Genomic DNA, 18,250 nt, shown 5'->3' with positions numbered 1-18,250 from the left:
TTTTATTTTACCTTACAATATTACTCTTCATTATTCAATGATATTATATAGCTATTCCAAAAGTGTCAGGCATTCTGTTAGGTGCTACAATACATGATAAATAAATCCATGTACTGATGGTGCATCCAGCTAATGTAAATAGACACTAAAATAATAATATCAATAATATATATTTAAAATTTTAATTACTCTAACATTAAAGTGATACTGGGGAGTGGGTCATTTTTCCATGTATAAAGTTTATCACATATTAAAAATGTAAAAGTACAGTATTTTGATATAAGATATCTAAATGAGGGAGTCAAGACTTATTGGTTGTATAAGTCTCATCTTTTTAAAAGTGTTTGGGGGCTGGGGACTTAGCTCAGTGGTTCTGCCACCTGCCTTGCAAGCACAACATTCTAAGTTCAATCCCCAGTACCAAAAAAGAGGTTTTTGGTTTAGATTATATATTATCAGACTCAAGCATATGCATGGTATTTACAACCATAGAGCTAGATGAAAAAAACTAGAGAATTCTCTCTGTTATCCTCCAGTGAAACCATAAGAAATATTTAAATGTTTGAATTGGTTAAGAATATGATACTTAAATCAAATCCAAAGAAGTCCTATTCAAGATTGACATCACTGTCACCAAGTGATATAAAGGAGCTAATTAAAGTTGTTTAAATATTCTATTATTATTTGAAAGAAGAAAAAAAGGCTGAACAGGTCACTTTTCAATCCAGCCACTCCTAGTTCTTTGGTTGTATATTGTTTAAAGAAAAATTAAATGATCAAACTTAAGTATATGAGAGCAACAATAAAACTTAATTGCTGAAATTTGGTTCTCTTATTTAAACAAAGACCTAAGACTGTGAATGAAAAGAACAAACGATGTTAAGGAAAATGAGCCCCAAATCATAGACAGTAATCTTATAAAATTAGAAAAGATAAGGGTTTGACCATAGGTTCTTAGACTGAGGACAGAAGTATATTTGAATCCTGGTATTCACAGTTCACTATCATCTCACACACGTTACATAGTCATTCAAATTATAAATTGTATTATTTATTAAATGTACCTTCATAGGTTTAGTATAAGAATTAATTGGATAATGTTCATGAAATAAAGAGATTTATTAGAATCATTTAATGGACAATTTTAACTTTCCTATTTCACAACTTCCCTCACCAAAATATCAGGAGCAAGATAGAGCTCAAATGAGTTAAAACTACAAGCCAGTAGCAAAGCACTTTCCTAGAGACTTGAGGCCCAGGGTTCTATTCCCACCACTGTTGGAATAAAAACAACCCAAATGACTGAACAAAATCAAGAACACAAAAAAATTCCTCCTAATTATGAAAACAACAACTCTTCTAAAATTTGATGTTACTTCTGAAACTTATAGCAGCTGTTTATCTTCACAATGAAGAAAAATGATAGACAATTAAGGTGTATCTGTGGTTATTAAAACATTTATTTTACTTAATAACTAATACTACTTCAATTCTTATATAGAGCACTTAAGTAATTCTGGAAATCACCAAAATATCCAAAAGAACAAAAAAAACTGAATCTATAATTGGAAAATGAGTAACATACATTATTCTGTTTCCCCACCCATGACTCCCTTTAAACTGACTCAGCAATCTTTAGAGAAAATCATTGTACTGATCCAGATACTCTGCTTACTTCTACATTTCTTGACCTCTGAAATACAAAGGATTGACACTTGCAAGATATATTTTGATTTAGTGTCTCCACTGCTCTAGAGATATGACAGGTCAATATTATCATAATAAATCAGATAGAAAAATCTGAAATATGTCATGTATTCATCATCCCAAAGAAATACACTTAACAAAAGATGCTTCTCAAGGACTTTGAAAATCTTTTAACACATATTCATGTACCTTCACTGTTAAGATTTCTAGTTGCATTACAATGTCATATCTTGAAAATCATTGAAAGTAGCATTTTATACCTATATAAAGATATATTCATATTTCTTTTTCCAATGTGTATTTAAATGATCGTTGGCTATGGTCCCTATATCAAAAGATAGATTACAAAAGAAAAGATTAAAAATGTATTTAATATATGTTTTAAATGATGTGGCAATCTTTTTAATAAAATAAACATCAAAAAAAGTTAAATCTGAATGTTTTTAAATAGGTTTGAAGAAGAATGGATAATTGTGGAAAAATATGATGACAGAAAGAACATGATCCTAATAAAGTAGGAGAGACTTAGCAAGATCTGTTTGTTCAGTTTTTCTTTGTGATCTTGATATCCACTCTTCTCTAGGTATATAGGCTAATTTTTCATATGAGAGTCTTATGATCTGCCTCAGAGAAGGGTCAGAAAATCCTTCCTAGATTTTATAGCATGCTTCAGTGGAGAAGGATGAGGAAAAGTCAGGGAGACCTTCCTGCTTCTGCTATTTTTTTCAAAATCCTTTAGCTTAAAATACTCATTATGCCAACGTTCCATATTTTGAGGGTAGCAGTGTCATGAGCCCCATCAAAAGCATTCAGCTAGGATTACTAAATAGGCTGATAGATGTGATATGATCCAACATGATGCATCCCTTTGCATACCTGCAAACAAGCTGTTCTATCATTAGGACACTATCAGCAAGGACCCACTATATACTTATGGCACAAAAAACACCCAGCAAAAATTGTAATATACTCAAGGTAGAGGGTTCATATTTCTAAAAGGTAGTCTTGGCTGATTTAAAAAATTTGCTGGCCTTTCTGATAAAAGAATTTTCCCTCATTGACAATATTGCCATCTAGCCTGGTTCCAAGTAACTCTTATCTTACTGAGTATTGCTGACTGGGTTTGGGGCTGGGGTTAAGTTTACCATATTTCAACAGATGAGATCAATATTATATTGCAACTTGCATGTGGGCACCATGGTCAGTACCAACATCGACTAAGAAATCTTGCACAAACATAACAGCAAAAACATGAACCTAAAAGCAGAAATATATAAATGGTTGTCTGTCTCTGACAGATGCAAAATTACTGAAAAATTTAAATGTTGCATCTTGTGGTATTCATTATAGCTATTTGAAAATTTTCATTTGGAGATCTCTCATATGGATTAAGCTCAGAACTGTTTTAATATTCCATGGTAGTCCACGGACCTAAAGTGCACTGGGACTTTAAATTCAGTTAGATGGGTCATCACAATTGGTCTGTGTAACAGATTAATTTCAACTCAATAAGTCCACCTAAATCCACTCAATTTAAAGTTTGATCTTAGATTTCTCTAATAGCTAATATCCTTTGAGTTACTCTCATTGATTAGATGCAAATTGTCATTACTAGGAAAGGAATTCTCAAAAATTCTTTTCTACATTTTGAGAATACAATGTACAACAGATAATGTGAAACAGGAAGAAAAGGTCCAAAGGGGAAGAAGTGGGAGGAGTCGGGGAAAGAAAAGAACTGAAAGGAATAAATATGAGAAAAGAAAAAAACTCTGTAAATAGGGAGGAGAGGAGGGGTTGAAGGGAGGTCAGGAGAATGGGGAAAAAATAAGAACCAAGATATATCATGTAAAGGTCCAAATTCCCAATTATGAATGTCATCATATTGTATACCTAAAATGTACCAATAAACTTAATGAATAAAAAAAACACAGCAATTATACAACACACACACACACACAAAAAAAAATATATTTCTGAGGCTTGCCTAGAAAAAGAGAAAGTCTTAATGATAAGCAGCAAAGCATCCTGGGGCTGGAAAAAACACTAAATAGATCATATTTATGAGAAAGAAATGCTGCATTTTATTACTTAGAATCAAAGTGGCAAACATTAACAAAGATTTCAAGTTCAGTGAAATATTGTGCTGTGGTTCATGATTGTTTAAAACAATGAAAATGAAAAGAAACCAATATCCAACTCCCAGGACAAGATTAACCTAGACAAAAATGTTATACAACCCATAAAAATGAAACATTTAGAACTAAAAGGAACATTGAAATGTTTTAAATATCTAATTTCGAGTGAGAAGATACATAAAACAAGAAGCATAGTATGAACTGATATGATCTCATTTACATGAAATGTAATTTCACATATAAGAAATCTGGAATAGCATAAATGAAGTTTATAAAAACATTTATCTGAGGGATACATTTACTGGAGAGAAATGGAGCTTTCTATATATACATAGGAAATCTCTTCTTAAAAGGCAGGGAATGGTTGTGTTTTATAGTACTATACCTTTAATATATTACTTAGAACAAATGGTTCAATAAATATTAAGTGCACACATGATTAAAATATTTATCATGATATTGGGTTGGGGAGTATTGCTCAGTGGTGGAGTGCTTTCCTAGCATGTATGAGGCCCTGGGTAAAATGCCTACTACTGCAAAGAAAATTAAAAATCTACCATAATAATTAAATAGGAAAGATAGAAAATAGATCACATCAGGAAAGAAATATAATTAATTTATTTAAAATTTTCATTTGACACATTAGTAATGCTTGACATTTCCTCAGAAAGCTATTTTGTACCTAATTATATTTTTACAATATCTCTTTACATTGAATTATTTTTAAAATAGGCATCAGTTTTAGGTTTAGGACAGTTTGCACATGTAACTAAAATTATATATAAAATAATTAATATATTTAATTAGAATTAATGAGCTATGAAAGAAGGGATCTGGCATCATTTTTTTTCTTCATGATATAATCCTTGGAAATCTTTTCCTACTTTGTAATAATCACTCATATATGCCAATTAAAAATTTTAAGGAATTATTTCCCTGGGGAAATTTTCCTTATAAGATTAACTTAAAATCTCCAAAACCTCTAGGAAATAATAATTTTGTAATTGGGAACACAAAGGTGTTAAACAGCAGGAAATATGCTTTGCAAAGAGACTTGTAATGACTTTCAAAAACCATGACAAAGCTGGGACCATTCTGATGTATTTCTAAAATTGGAACTATTCAAGCCTCCTAATAGGAGAACTCTACTTATTTATGGTTATTTCTAAGGATAAAGTCCAGGAAATCAGTGCAGGAGCAGTAAGAGGGAGTAGCATGAAAGAAAAGGGGTGTGTTTTCAAGAATTTATGAGAAAATAAATTGTTTAAAATAAGACACATAGAACTCAGTTTACTAGCTATTTATCCCCCTCTTCTGGGTATCATAGGAATTGGACTAAGCCCTGGTTTAGAAATTGCATTTTCTTTTAAATTAAGGGCTTTTTTCTCAGTCCACTGTGAAAACATAGATTTTTACAGATCTCCCTTACCCCTGCCCAATAATTTTATCTCTAACAAGAATCCTTTTCTAGAATTTTCTAAGATTGATTATTGTCAAGGAAAATGTTATTCAGTTCACCTGAAGCTTCATGTGCAACTAATTTCCAAGAAAAATACATTCACTGGCACAGGGGATTATGAAAGATATTTGTATACACAAAGTGCTGAAATAAATTTGAACTTCATTTTAGAATACTTGTATTCATCAGGCTCTGAACCAATGGAGAGAACAAGGATTTAAGGTAAACAGAAGCAAAAGCAGAGGGTAGAGGAAAACACCTACACAATCAGTGGAATGGAAGTGTTCCCTCCCTCTGATGAATTTTTATAATTTATAGTCTTAACACTGCACATATCACCTACACTGACTTTGGTAAACACTAAAAATAGGAACCAAAATTTGTGAAACAGAGCTTTGCTTTAACAGGAAAGGAACGGAAAAGGATATTATAAATTGCAGCATCTGAGAGAGAATTTGAGAAGACACTTAACCAAATCAGCTTTTTCTAAAAGACACTTTACTTTTCAGATGTGTACAAATTGCAGTCTGGATCCTGCATATCCTCAAAGCCCTGCTATTGAAGGTTCATTCTCCACTTTAATGCTACTGGAAGGCAGCAGAAATGTGAAAAGGTGTGGCCAGGTGGAAAGATACTAAATCATCAGAAAGATGCCCTTGAAGGTAATAAGGTGGCCCTAGCCTCACCCCTTTGACTTCCTGGACACCATGAGGTTTAGTCCTTCTCAACCATGTGCTTCTTGATGATGGTACTATGTCACCATGGGCCTAAAGCAATGTGGACAATTAACCATAGGCTGAAGTATCCACAAAGATTCAGATATCTAATGACTGCAAAGATAAATTTCATCATTCTCAAAAACAAAACAGCATAGAGGTTCTGAACTAAATTTTGTACATTGTCCTCTTATATGTCCTCTCATTATAAATAAAGTATCTATAGTTTGGGTGCTGAATGTTTTATTTTGAAAATTTGGAAAAATAAGAATGAATGGATGTTTAATCAAAGTACCTGAAAAAAATTCTGTTTGACATAGGACATAAAGCCTACCTATGCTGATTACGCTAGAAATAAAAAAATGATATACTCTTAAAGGCTAAATGACTCCTGAATTATTAATTTCAGGACACTATTCAGCAAATTATATTATAATCATGGTTTGGTGAATTAAATTTCATGCCAAGATCTCCAAATGTTTAAGGAGAAATCTTGGAATTGAATAGAAGTAAATTAGGCATAGCACCTTTCATTACCTGTTAATATAAGACAGTTTTAAAAATATCTCAGGACACGGAAAGGCAGATGCTCTTATGTTATAATAAGACTTGATTTATTTGTTTCTCACAAATAAGGTCAAATTTATGTAAATAGAAGGAATATGAATTTCTCACAGATACCAGATGGGGACCTCTAGAAATAAATGGTCACAGGGAGAGGTATGTTTGCTTTCAGATAATTTGTATGAAAATAAGTTCCAACCTAGAGTGAAAGCTTCTGCCCCACTCTGTCTATTTCTTTTCTCCAAATGGGAAAGTAGTCATTATATTCCTTTAACATTATCAGAAGATGCAGAAACCATCCCTAAAACATCCCTTCTTCCCTCTGCAAGGTCAGCAGAAAATTGTCAGAGTATGGGAGAAGATGTGAGTACTTTCAGAGGATGCTCTAGACAGCAAAATTGGAAAAACACAGTGGGCAACTGGCAACAGAGTGATCTGGAACTCTTGAGTGTTTGTGCGCATGGATAGTGAGATGTTCCAGACAAAAAAGAAAGAGTTTAAACAGGACTGAAAGAAGGGGAGATTGAAGTGTGATGTTCATGTATGATACCCACTCATTCCACACCTCAGGCCTACTGCAAGTCTTCTATCCTGATGTGAAAAATAAGCATTCAGGTAGCTATGCCACCTCATCATCCATATGTCCTTTTGTACAGGTAGCTTTTGGTCAATTATCTGAAATCTACAGTAAATTTCTTAAGGTTTACTTACTATTCTCTATACTCAGTTTGGGAAGAGGAGCTCTCAGTAGTACATAGAGTAAAGAAAATCCTGCCATGGTCATATACAGACTTCAGCAGTATCCTAGATATGGTTCACTGACATTAATGTGCAAACAACTCACAACAGAGTCCAAGCAACGTAAAGTCTTCTCAGACCTGCTCACCCTAACAGTCTAAAAAGTGCCTGCAGCTAATAAAGCAGTGTAGATGGGTGAGTAAATGACAAGTACTACACATCGCTTTCATGTACAATGCTGTTGCTCTTTGGAGTATTTCTATCATGGGTATCAGATTCCTAAAGTGCATGATATAGATTGTTACAAAAATTTCTTCCCTAACTGGCATTCAAATTATCACAATGAAAATTTTAAAAATAGATGATCCACAATGAGATAAATTACAATAGTATGGTTTTTGTTTGTTTTTTTGTTTTGTTTTGTTTTTGTTTTTTTTTGTTGTTGTTGTTGTTTTTGAGACAGAGGGTCTGACTATGTAGTTGAGTCTGACCTGGAACTTACTATGTAGCCCAGGCTGGTCTTGAACTCACACTGATCCTCCTGCCTCAGCCTCACAAGTGCTGAGGTTATAGGCATGCACACCATACCCAGTTTAAATTACAAGAGTATGAAAAAGCCTTAAATTGGAAAGATTCTTCAGGACTAATAGCAAATAATTATAAATGTATATAACTGAGAAAAAGAAAGAGTAAAGCTCAACTGTAAAATTCTACAACTTTTAGATGGCTACAGTAGATTTTTAAATAGAATGGTACCTCAGTTCATGAACTTAATTGATTCCAAGATTCTGGAAAAGATGGCCATGTAAGATGGCCACAGGAATGTTCATCACCTGATGCATAGTTCGCAAACAAAAACAAAATTGTGCCAAATGCTTCTGTTTGCAAACCAAATTATTCACAAACAAAAGCAGTCATAAACCGAGTTGGCACTGCTGCATTACCTATACATTGTTCCTATACACTAATGATATTCTATGAGTGATTATGTACAGAGCCATTAGTGTCTGGTCAAAGTCCTTAGGTGCAATACTTTATGAAAGTGCACACTTTCTAATATAAAATTAATCTTAAAAACTGAAAAATGAGATGAAGTAGATAAGACATAAAGGGACTTGATAGAAAATTTACACATTTTAAAAATTTTACAAAATTTCACTCAACTTAGGTAAGTACATATTAGGGAAGATATAAATTTTGATAAATATAATAAAATATACAGTTACTCTTTGTGCCCTATATACAATATATAAAACACATACATTTAAGCACAGAACACATACATTTTATATGTAAATAAATATAATTTGGAATTGTATTTTAATATTTCAAGATAAAGAAATATTATAACCAAAAGTTCATGTTAAGATTTCTCTGAACCTCTGTTAATCATGAGATGAAGCAACTAGACTTAATGGATAACTCACTGTGCAGAAGCTATTTAACCTAAATAGAATAGACAAGCAAAATAGAAAATTAGTTGAAAGGTTTTAAACAAGCTTATAGGTTAAAAAAAAAACAGAAATTTAGGTTTTCCTTTAGAATTTATGACATCATAGAAGCACAGGTTAAGAATAAACAAAAATATTCTCAAATACAGTTACCAGGAGAAAAAGGGAAGTAGTACACTAAGATCAATTTAGCACTATATTACACTACTCTATAATAAAATTTTACTACCTCAGAAAAAGAATTATTTTTAGGGCTGTCAAACATAGTAACTTTGGAGGGATGTCTATACTCCTTCTTACTAGTGAAAGGCAAATTTTATATGGAGAACAAGGCAGAAATAAAACCAATAAAAGTAGAAAGTGACCTGAGGAAGAGTTTCATGACCTGTTTCCTCCATTGTGTTTTCCACATCCAAACTTATTCTACTGAAATAAGTATCAAATACTGATACCACATAATTAAGGAGTAATATAGGTGTAAAAACCTGTTTGTTTCTTTGTAACAATTTTCTTCCTTATCTTTTCTGTCCTTTTTTCCCCCTGAATAATTTTCCCTAGTAACTTTCATGCTTCCCTTATCCTAATATTTTTTTCTATTCTCCTTCCTTTGTTTTCTTCTCTGTCCTTAAAAGGTGATCAGGAAACTTTCTCCATGGTATCTCTTTAGGTGACTTGCTAATAAAAAAGAGGAAGGCAGGGGTAAGGGGAAGAAATGAGAATCAAGACTCATCATGTAGAGGTACAAGATCCCAACAATGAATGTAACTGTACTGTATTCCTAAAATGTACCAATAAACTCAATTAAAGCTGAAAAAAAAAAGAGGAAGGCAAAAATCTCTACCAAGTGAGATATTTTTATGGAAATAGAAGAACAGAAAAAAAATATTTTAAACAAATATTCTAGACTTTAACAACTTAACAAGTAGTCAATGAAAATGTAATCATAAAACACAAAAATCAGGGAAAGCTAAGTCACACTTCTGAACAAAGTTTTTTCCTCTAATAACATGTACCACAGCAGTGTGGACCAGAGTGGTACCGCTGCAGGCAGATCCCAGCCAGGGTCCCACCATGAACCCAAAATCTGGGGCACACAGGACCAAGCAAAATGCCCTCCCAAAAAACAGCTGCACAGTCTGACAAGCTTCACCAAGAGGCCTGTCCCATACCATCTAAAGTGTGAGAAGACCCTAGCCAGAAGCCTGCTCAGACACCAGGGACTGGGGTTTACAGCACCAGCCAAAGGCCCTCCCAGACAACAGCTTCATAGGGGGCCCTAGCCAGAGGCACTCCTAGATACCATCCCAAGTGTGCACAGGCCACGGCCAGAATCCCACCCAGACAACAGGTCAGCTCAATATCCAGAAGGCCACCATTCTCAACTCAGGTATCGGTGCAGTGGTAAACAGCAGAGAAAAGGCCTCTCAGTGGCTTGATGAGAATTGAAGAACACTGGGTGAGCACAAAGTTCCCTCCACAAAGGCAGAGCAGGCTCTATCTGTGGAAATGAGAAGACACTTAAAGAACTCTCAAAACCAGACTGCCAGATGACTTAAGACAACCACAAAGGGAAATGAGTTGGAACAATCTGATGCTCAAAATTCTGGATGCCCTGAACTGATAACAAAAAGGGGATCTGAAAAAAAAATGAAATAAGAAATAATTTCTTAGATAACAGAAATTTTGCCCATAGTGCAAGACATGATTAATATGCCTAGAGTGGACACAGATATAAAAATGGAGGACCTGAGGAACATGATGGGATCCCAACAAAGGAAACAAATGTAATCTGTGAAACAGACACAAACAGATTTCCAGGAGAATTAAAACACCAGTTAAAGTTTACACAGCAGAATGAGCCAATGTGAGAATTTCACATATAGAGAATTTCAGATATAGAAGAAAGGATTGCAATTAGTGATCAGGAAAAGAAACATTTCTTAAAAATAGTAAGGGACCATGAGAAATCAATCCAGCAGTTGCAAGATGATGCAAAGAAAAATAACATAAGACTATTGGAGTCGATGAAGAAACAAAACAGAGTTCAGATGATATTAAAAAAAAAATGTTCACAGAAGTAGTGGCAGAAAACTTCCCAAGTAGGGGAAAAGAACTTCACATACAGATAAGTGAGGCATATAGGATTCCAACTAACCATGATCAGAAAAATTCTACACATAGATATATAATAGATAAGAACCCAGAAATCCAACAGAAGAACAAAATTCTATAATCAGGAAGAGAAAAGAAACAAATCACACACAAAGGAAAGCCCATCAGCAAATTTCTCAACACGAATGCTCAAGGCAAGAAGAATGTGAAGTGACTTACTTCAAGCCCTAAAGAAAACAACCTCCAACCCATATTGATGTACCCTGAAAAACTATCTTTCAAAACTGATGGAGAAATAAAATACATTCATGACAAACAACACCTCAGGAACTTCAGGGATACTAAACCAGCACTCCAAAAATTTTTCAACAATATCCTATGAAAAGATAATGAGGATCATAACTTTAGGAAGGCCAGCAAAATGAATCCATCAGGCATGGCAAGAAATTAAACACAAAGGGGGGAAATCCAACAAAAAGAAAAAGTCATGATAAAGATATCAATATATATCAGTTATAACCATCAATGTTAATGTTCTCAATACACCAATACAAAGACATAGACTAGTGAAATAGGTCAAGAAACAAGAACCAAAAATAGGCTACATAAAGGAAACACTCTTAATTCAAAAAGAAACTCACAGACTGAAAGTTAAAGGGTGAAATACAATACTAACAGGGGATGTCAATGTAGACTGTCACAAATAGATAGATGAAGTAAACAATAAAAGAAATACTCAAACTCAATCAAATTCTTGAAGAAAATGAAGTTAACAGATGTATGAAGAGTGTTCTACCCCACAAAATCGGAATACACATTCTTTATGGCTATACATGGGTCATTCTCCAAAATAGACCATACGCTTACTAAAAAGACATGTTTAAATAGATACAAAGGAATTGAAGTTATCTCCTATACATTATCAGACCATAGTGTGATGAAAGTGGAGTTCAATAGCAAAAGAAACCACAACAATTTCATAAACACATAGAAACTGAAAACACACTCCAAGATAACCAAACAATCACTGAGGAAATTAAAAAAGAAATCAGACAGATTCTACAATTAAATGACAATGACAACATAACATATCAAAATCTATGGGACACAATGAAAGCAGTCTTACAAGGGAAATTTATAGCAGTGAATACTCAGATTATGAAAACAAAGCAAGCTCAATTAAACAACCTGATGCTGAACCTTAAGCTACTAGAAAAATAAGAGTAGGACAAACCCAAAGCTCATACAAGGAATTTATAAAGATGAGAGCAGAAATCAATGCAATGGAGACTACGAGAATGATACAAAAAGTCAATGAAGCAAAGAGTTGGTTGTTTTAAAGAATAAACAAAATTGACAAACCCTTAGCCAACCTTATCAAAAAAGTAAAGAGAAGGCCCAAAGCCATACAATTAGGAATGAAAGGGTGAAGTTACAAGAGACTCAGGAGAAATACAGAAGATTATCAATGCCTACTTTGAGAACTTATATGCCAATAAGATAAAAAAAAATACAGAAGAAAAGGACAGATTCTTTGATAAGTATGAATGACCAAAGTTGAATGAAGACCTAAAAATTCTAAATAACCCAATATCAATCAATGAAATTGAAACACAGTTAAAAACTTATTGACAGAAAAGCCCAGGTCTTGATGGCTTCACTACTGAATTTTACAAGACATTTAGAGTGGAACTACTGCCACTACTATTTAAACTCTTCATTGAAATTGAAAGGGAAACAATACTCCCAAATTCATTCATGGAAACTAGAAATACCTTAATGCCCAAAGCAGAGAAAAACCCAACAAAAAAAGAGAACTGTAGGCAATCCCACTAATGAACATAGATGGAAAAATTCTTAATAAGAGTCTGGCAAATGGAATGCAGAAGACCATTAAGATCATAGACCCTGATGAAGTGGGAATCATCACAGGAATGTAGGGATGGTTCAACATATGCAAATCAATAAATGTATTATGTTATATTAACAGAGCCAAGGACAAAAAATTATGATCATCTCAATATTTACAGAAAAAGCATTTGACAAAATCCAGAATGCATTTATGATAAAAACACTCCAAAAAATTGGAATAGACTATTTCTACCTTAATTTAACAAAAGACATTGATGAAAACCCAACAACCACTATCATTCTAAATGGTCAAAATCTGAAATCCTTCACACAAAATCAAGAAGACAAGGATATTCATGTCCCAGCTGAGTCGCAAAAAAAAAAAAAAAAAGGATAGTCACTATCACTACTCCTGTTCAATATAGTTTTGGAAACTTTAGCCGTAGCAATTAGATAAGAGAAAGAAATAAAAGGAATAAGGATAGGAAATGAAATCAAATTGTCATTATGTGCAGATGACATGATACTCTAAATAGAAGACTTCAAGAACTTCACCGAAAGTCTTCTACACATAATAACCAAATTCAGTAAAGTAGCCATATGCAAGGTCACACACAAAAATCAATAGCTTTTCTGTACATAGACAACAGACTCACTAAGAGAGAAATGCAGCAAACAATTCCTTTTACAATAGCTTCCAAAGAATCAAAATACCTAGGAATCAACCTAATGACAGAGTCAAAGACCTCTACTCTGGAAATAGAGATCAAAGATGATATAAGAACCTGGAAAGACATCCCTTGCTCCTGGGTAGGAAGAATCAATATAGTGAAAATGGTCATACTTCCAAAGCTGAAATACAGATTCAATGCAATCCCAATTGAAAATCCAGCAGCACACTTCACAGATTTTGGGGAAATAATTCAAACATTCATTTGGAATAAGAAGAGACCTATAATAGCAAAAGCAATTCTAGTCAATAAATATAATGTATGAGATATAATCCCCAACTTGAAACTATACTACAAAGCTACTGTGATAAAAACAGCATGGTAGTGGCAGAGATAGACCTGAGGACCAGTGGAACAGATTAGAAGATGCAGAAACAATTCCAGACACACTCAGCCACCTCATCTCGGACAAAGGAGCCAAACACCCTCACTGTGGCTAAGATAGCCTCTTTAGTGAATTGTGATGGATAAACTGGGTTTCAGCTTGCCAAAAATTAAAACTATACCATATCTCTCACCATGCACTATACTAAAATCAAAATGGATTAAAGATCTAAATATTAAAACAGAAACAGTAAATCAGCTGCAAGAGAGCTTGGGTAGAACTCTGGAAGACACTAGCATAGGAAAAGAGTTTATGAACAAAACCTCAGTTGCCCATGAACTAGCACAATCAACAAGTGGTTTGTCTTCTTATTAAAAAGCTTCTGTGCAGTAAGTAAAACCACCTCAGACAAAGGTCTACTACCTAGAATATATAAAGAACTTTAAAAAATCAGACCTCCCACATTTAAAGACCCAATTCAAAAATAGGCATCTGAAATGGCCAGACATTTCTCAGGCAATGAAGTAGAAACAGCAAATACACATGTGAAAAAATGTTCAAAATTACTGGTTATTCAATAGTTGCAAATGAAAATTATGCTGAAATTTCACCTCTTCCCAGAATGAATGCCTGCTATCATTAAATCAACCAATAACAGATGCTGGCAGGACTGTGGGAAAATATGAACACTGCTCCACTGCTGATGGGAGTGTAGACTTGTGCAACCATTGTGGAAATCAGTATGGTAATAATGAAGAACTAGGATTTGAAGTCCCATTTGACCCAGAGATTCCCATGCTGGGTATCTTCCCAAAAGAATTAAAAGAATCATACCACAGTGCTATATGTACACCTATGTACATAGTATATTACACAGTTTGTAATAGCTAAATCTTGGAAGCAGCCCAATTGACCATCAACTGGAGACTGGAAAAAGAAAATGTGTTTTTTTTAATAAAATGTAGTACTACTTAGCCATGAAGAATGATATTAGAAGGATTTATAGCTAAATGAAGGAGACACTTTTTTTTGTGTGTGTGTGGTACTGGGGATTGAACTCAGGTCTTTGCGCTTGCAAGGCAGGCCACCAAACCACTGAACTAAATCCCCGGCCCAAGGAGATACTCTTAAATGAAACAAATAGTACATACGTGTCAATATTGAATAGTTTCACTGGTGTGAGGAACTGAAAGTGTAAATAAGGCTCAAATTGTATAATAGAAAATATGAAATAGGAAGAAGAGGTCCAAAGAGGAAGGGGAAGGGGGAAGTAGGAAGGGTAGAGTAGGGTAAAAGAAAGAAGAAAAAGGAATAAATATGAGAAAAGGAAAAAAATAGAAACAAAGTCTTTGTAAATAAGCAGGGGTGGGGGGTGGTGAAGGGAGTGAAGGGGAATGGGGAAAAAATAAGAACCAGATATATTATGTTTAGGTACAAATTCCCAATTATGAATGTCATCATATTGCATTCTTCAAATGTATCAATAATAAAAATTAAGTCACAAGGAAGACAGTACACAGGATGAACATCATTATTTATTAGCTAGAGAGTCTTTCACTGTTTTCTTCCTTTCTTTTTGTTCCTTTTTCTGCCTGTTTTGCAAATTTTTATTGAAGTATGTCTAAGTTCCTTGATTCTTCCCATTATAGAAATGAACTCATTAAAGATATTTTTCCTTTCTATTGATGTTTTTGATGTTGAGCAATTCCTTTGAATTCTGAGTATACAAGAAGTGTCCTTGATTGGCTTTCTCTGTTGCATTTAAATCCTCTAGGTTCCTTTATCTTTAGATCACAGTTCTTTAACTTGCAATTCCCTATTATTTTACAGGACTCCTATTGATGAAGAAGAAGGTAAGAACCTTTGTGTATTGTATGATTAGGTTTCAGTTTTTTATTGTCTGTGTCTCTGGGCTACAACCTCCACAAGTGATTTTCATCTTTTTGTTTCATTCCCCATTTCCATTAGTGAGATAGAAAGGATAGCGGGAAACGGAGTTAGGTTTCTTTCTTTCTTCAGATCAGTTAGGATTTGATAAGACACAACTTGGTCAGATACTTGTAAACAATGTCCTTTGATTACAGGCCCTTTGTTAAGAAGAGCAATGCTTTCAGCTTATTTCAAAATGCTTGCTTTTTTCTTCCCACAAACCCCATGGATATATGGAAAGGATTTTTCTTCAATTTATCTCCCTGAGGATTTGGTGAAGCTACTAGAGGTAAAACTTAGGAAAGTGTGGGGACCTTCCTAAGGACAGACTCCCAAAAGTCTCACTCAATCTATTCTATTCTGTTTCCAATTAAAATAAGTCAGTTACCCCTTAAATACTCCTTTTAGGCTCCAAGAAAGGCTTCTGTGCCCAGTAAGCTGTGATTCTCTCCCTAGCTTCAGGGCAGCACTTTTCTGTGGGACTTCTTGCATGACTATAATTTTAAAAACTGTTGATTTTTAGTTTGTTCAAGGGATTTCTTGTTGCAAGGATGGAAGTGAAAACTTCTAACCTCTTATATGCTTGGCTAGTATTTGTAAAATGCTACTTCAAGGAATTACTCATCCAAGTTTGCTTATGAAAATTTTAGAAATGCTGCTGATCCAAAGATTATCTTCTCTAGAAATTTATGAAACAAACAACAAATTACTAAAGCAGGAAAGAAAACCTACCTTTTTGTTTGTATTTTCCTAAAAATAATTTTTACCTAATTTGGCAGAAACTTAGGTTGTAAGAGTTACAGTATTGTATTCAATATTTTAAGATATGATCTTGAGATAATTAATGAACAGAAGAGGATTTAAAAACTAAATATTTTCCTAATAAATTTAACTTTGAAAAACAATCCTGTTGAAAAAATCATAGTGATGCAATCATAACGAATCATGACAGTCAAACCAAAGGTTTTGTTGCTGTTGTTACTTGGCAGTGATTGCTGTTTTAAAGTTGTATACTGTTAACACACTCAAAACAACTTAGTTTATTTTTATAATCCATTATTGAATGGACTGAGTCACCACATTTTCATATAATTCCTTGAGCGAACTAGCTTTTAAACAAAATGACACAAGACACTCACACTAACCTGCTTGAGATACCATTTCATATTTTTCCCTAGTTGAAAGAAAAATGCCTTTGTGGAGAAAATGATATGAAGAGAAAATATAAGGTAAAAGTTTAAGGAAGGTAAGGACTAATGGTGTGTGAAAAATTAATAGGTTTCAGTGTGCCTACTGTGATGTACTCCATTTGTTGAAAAATGGTAGAAGAAGCAATTCTCTGGGTAATGTGAATAAGGGTTATTAGCAATAATAATGGTTTCCCGGCTGATGAATTTGTAGATTAAGCAACCTCTGCAATGGAGGTTAGTAATATTTCAAAGATATTGCTCAAAGGAGGATGGAATAGTTATATTATTTTTGTATAAAGAAAAAACTGCCAAAGTGTGTGGCAGCAGAAAGCTTGCTTCTCTCATTTTTTTTCCAATGGAATGGGTAGTGAGTACTGAAAATTTTATATTTTATCATTTAATAATGCAGTGTTCTATATTTATGATAAAATTGTCAGCTACACTGGTTGTATTTTGGTTTTGTTTTGTTTTGTTTGTTTTTTTTGAGATAGGGTATCACTATGTAGTTGAGACTGACCCTGAACTCACTCTGTAGCCCAGCCTGGTCTTGAACTCACAGCAATCTTCCTGCCTCAGCCTCCCTAGTGCTGGGATTATAGGCATGCACCCCCATGCCCAGCAGCTACTCTGTTCTTGTTAAAGATCACATCAGAAAAAGCAACAACCTATTTATATCCAGGTCAATTTTAGAACAAAAACAATAAATAATGTTTGTTTCTCCATTGGAATTATATTTTTTTCAAAAACAGTGAAAATTAAATTTTCAACATGACCATGGGATTTTCTACATTTGAATTTTCATTTATCAGATAAGTACCTTTAGGGAAAGACTTTTAAACTTGTATAAAGAAACACTAGGGTGCAGGTGCTTTGATTAGCTAGAGGTTCCAATGCTCATTTTTACTATTGAAAAAGTGACTAAAATATTCTATATTAATAACAATAGCTCTAGAAGAACTTGGAATACAGTAAGATTGACAATACTTGAAACAAAAACTAAGGACAGTTGTCTAGAAAAGGAGAGGGAATATTTTGGCCTAGTCTATCCCAATGCAAATCTCTGAAGTGCTAAGTGCCAAAAGGAACTATAAATCCCCTCCAAAGAAGAAGAAGAAAATAGGATTGCCCCCGAGTGACATCACTGTCAACCACAGACTTTGCCACTGAGAACCTCTGTAATCTTCACTGATCCTGATGGATCTACCAAAAGTCCACCCCATTACACACTTCCCCCAGGGATAGAGGTTCTGCTGTGTACTACCCTTCCTCTTTTCCCAAGGCCTCTTCCTGAACCCCTTCACCAGAGCAATGCGCCATACAACCTCTCCAACCACAGGCACCC

The 18,250-nt window shown here is 34.0% G+C and overlaps 1 protein-coding gene across 1 annotated transcript in view; it reads right to left on the bottom strand.

Annotated features, from left to right (window-relative positions):
- Thsd7a (thrombospondin type 1 domain containing 7A) overlaps positions 1-18,250 on the bottom strand; it is a 601,821-nt gene that overhangs the window by 566,730 nt on the left and 16,841 nt on the right. The window lies entirely within an intron of this gene.

The sequence above is a fragment of the Fukomys damarensis genome, unplaced genomic scaffold (assembly GCF_012274545.1).
Source record: "Fukomys damarensis isolate Sample0158 unplaced genomic scaffold, DMR_v1.0_HiC HiC_scaffold_4, whole genome shotgun sequence".
Classification (NCBI taxonomy): Eukaryota; Metazoa; Chordata; class Mammalia; order Rodentia; family Bathyergidae; genus Fukomys; species Fukomys damarensis.
This window is presented reverse-complemented; position numbering and strand designations above follow the sequence as displayed.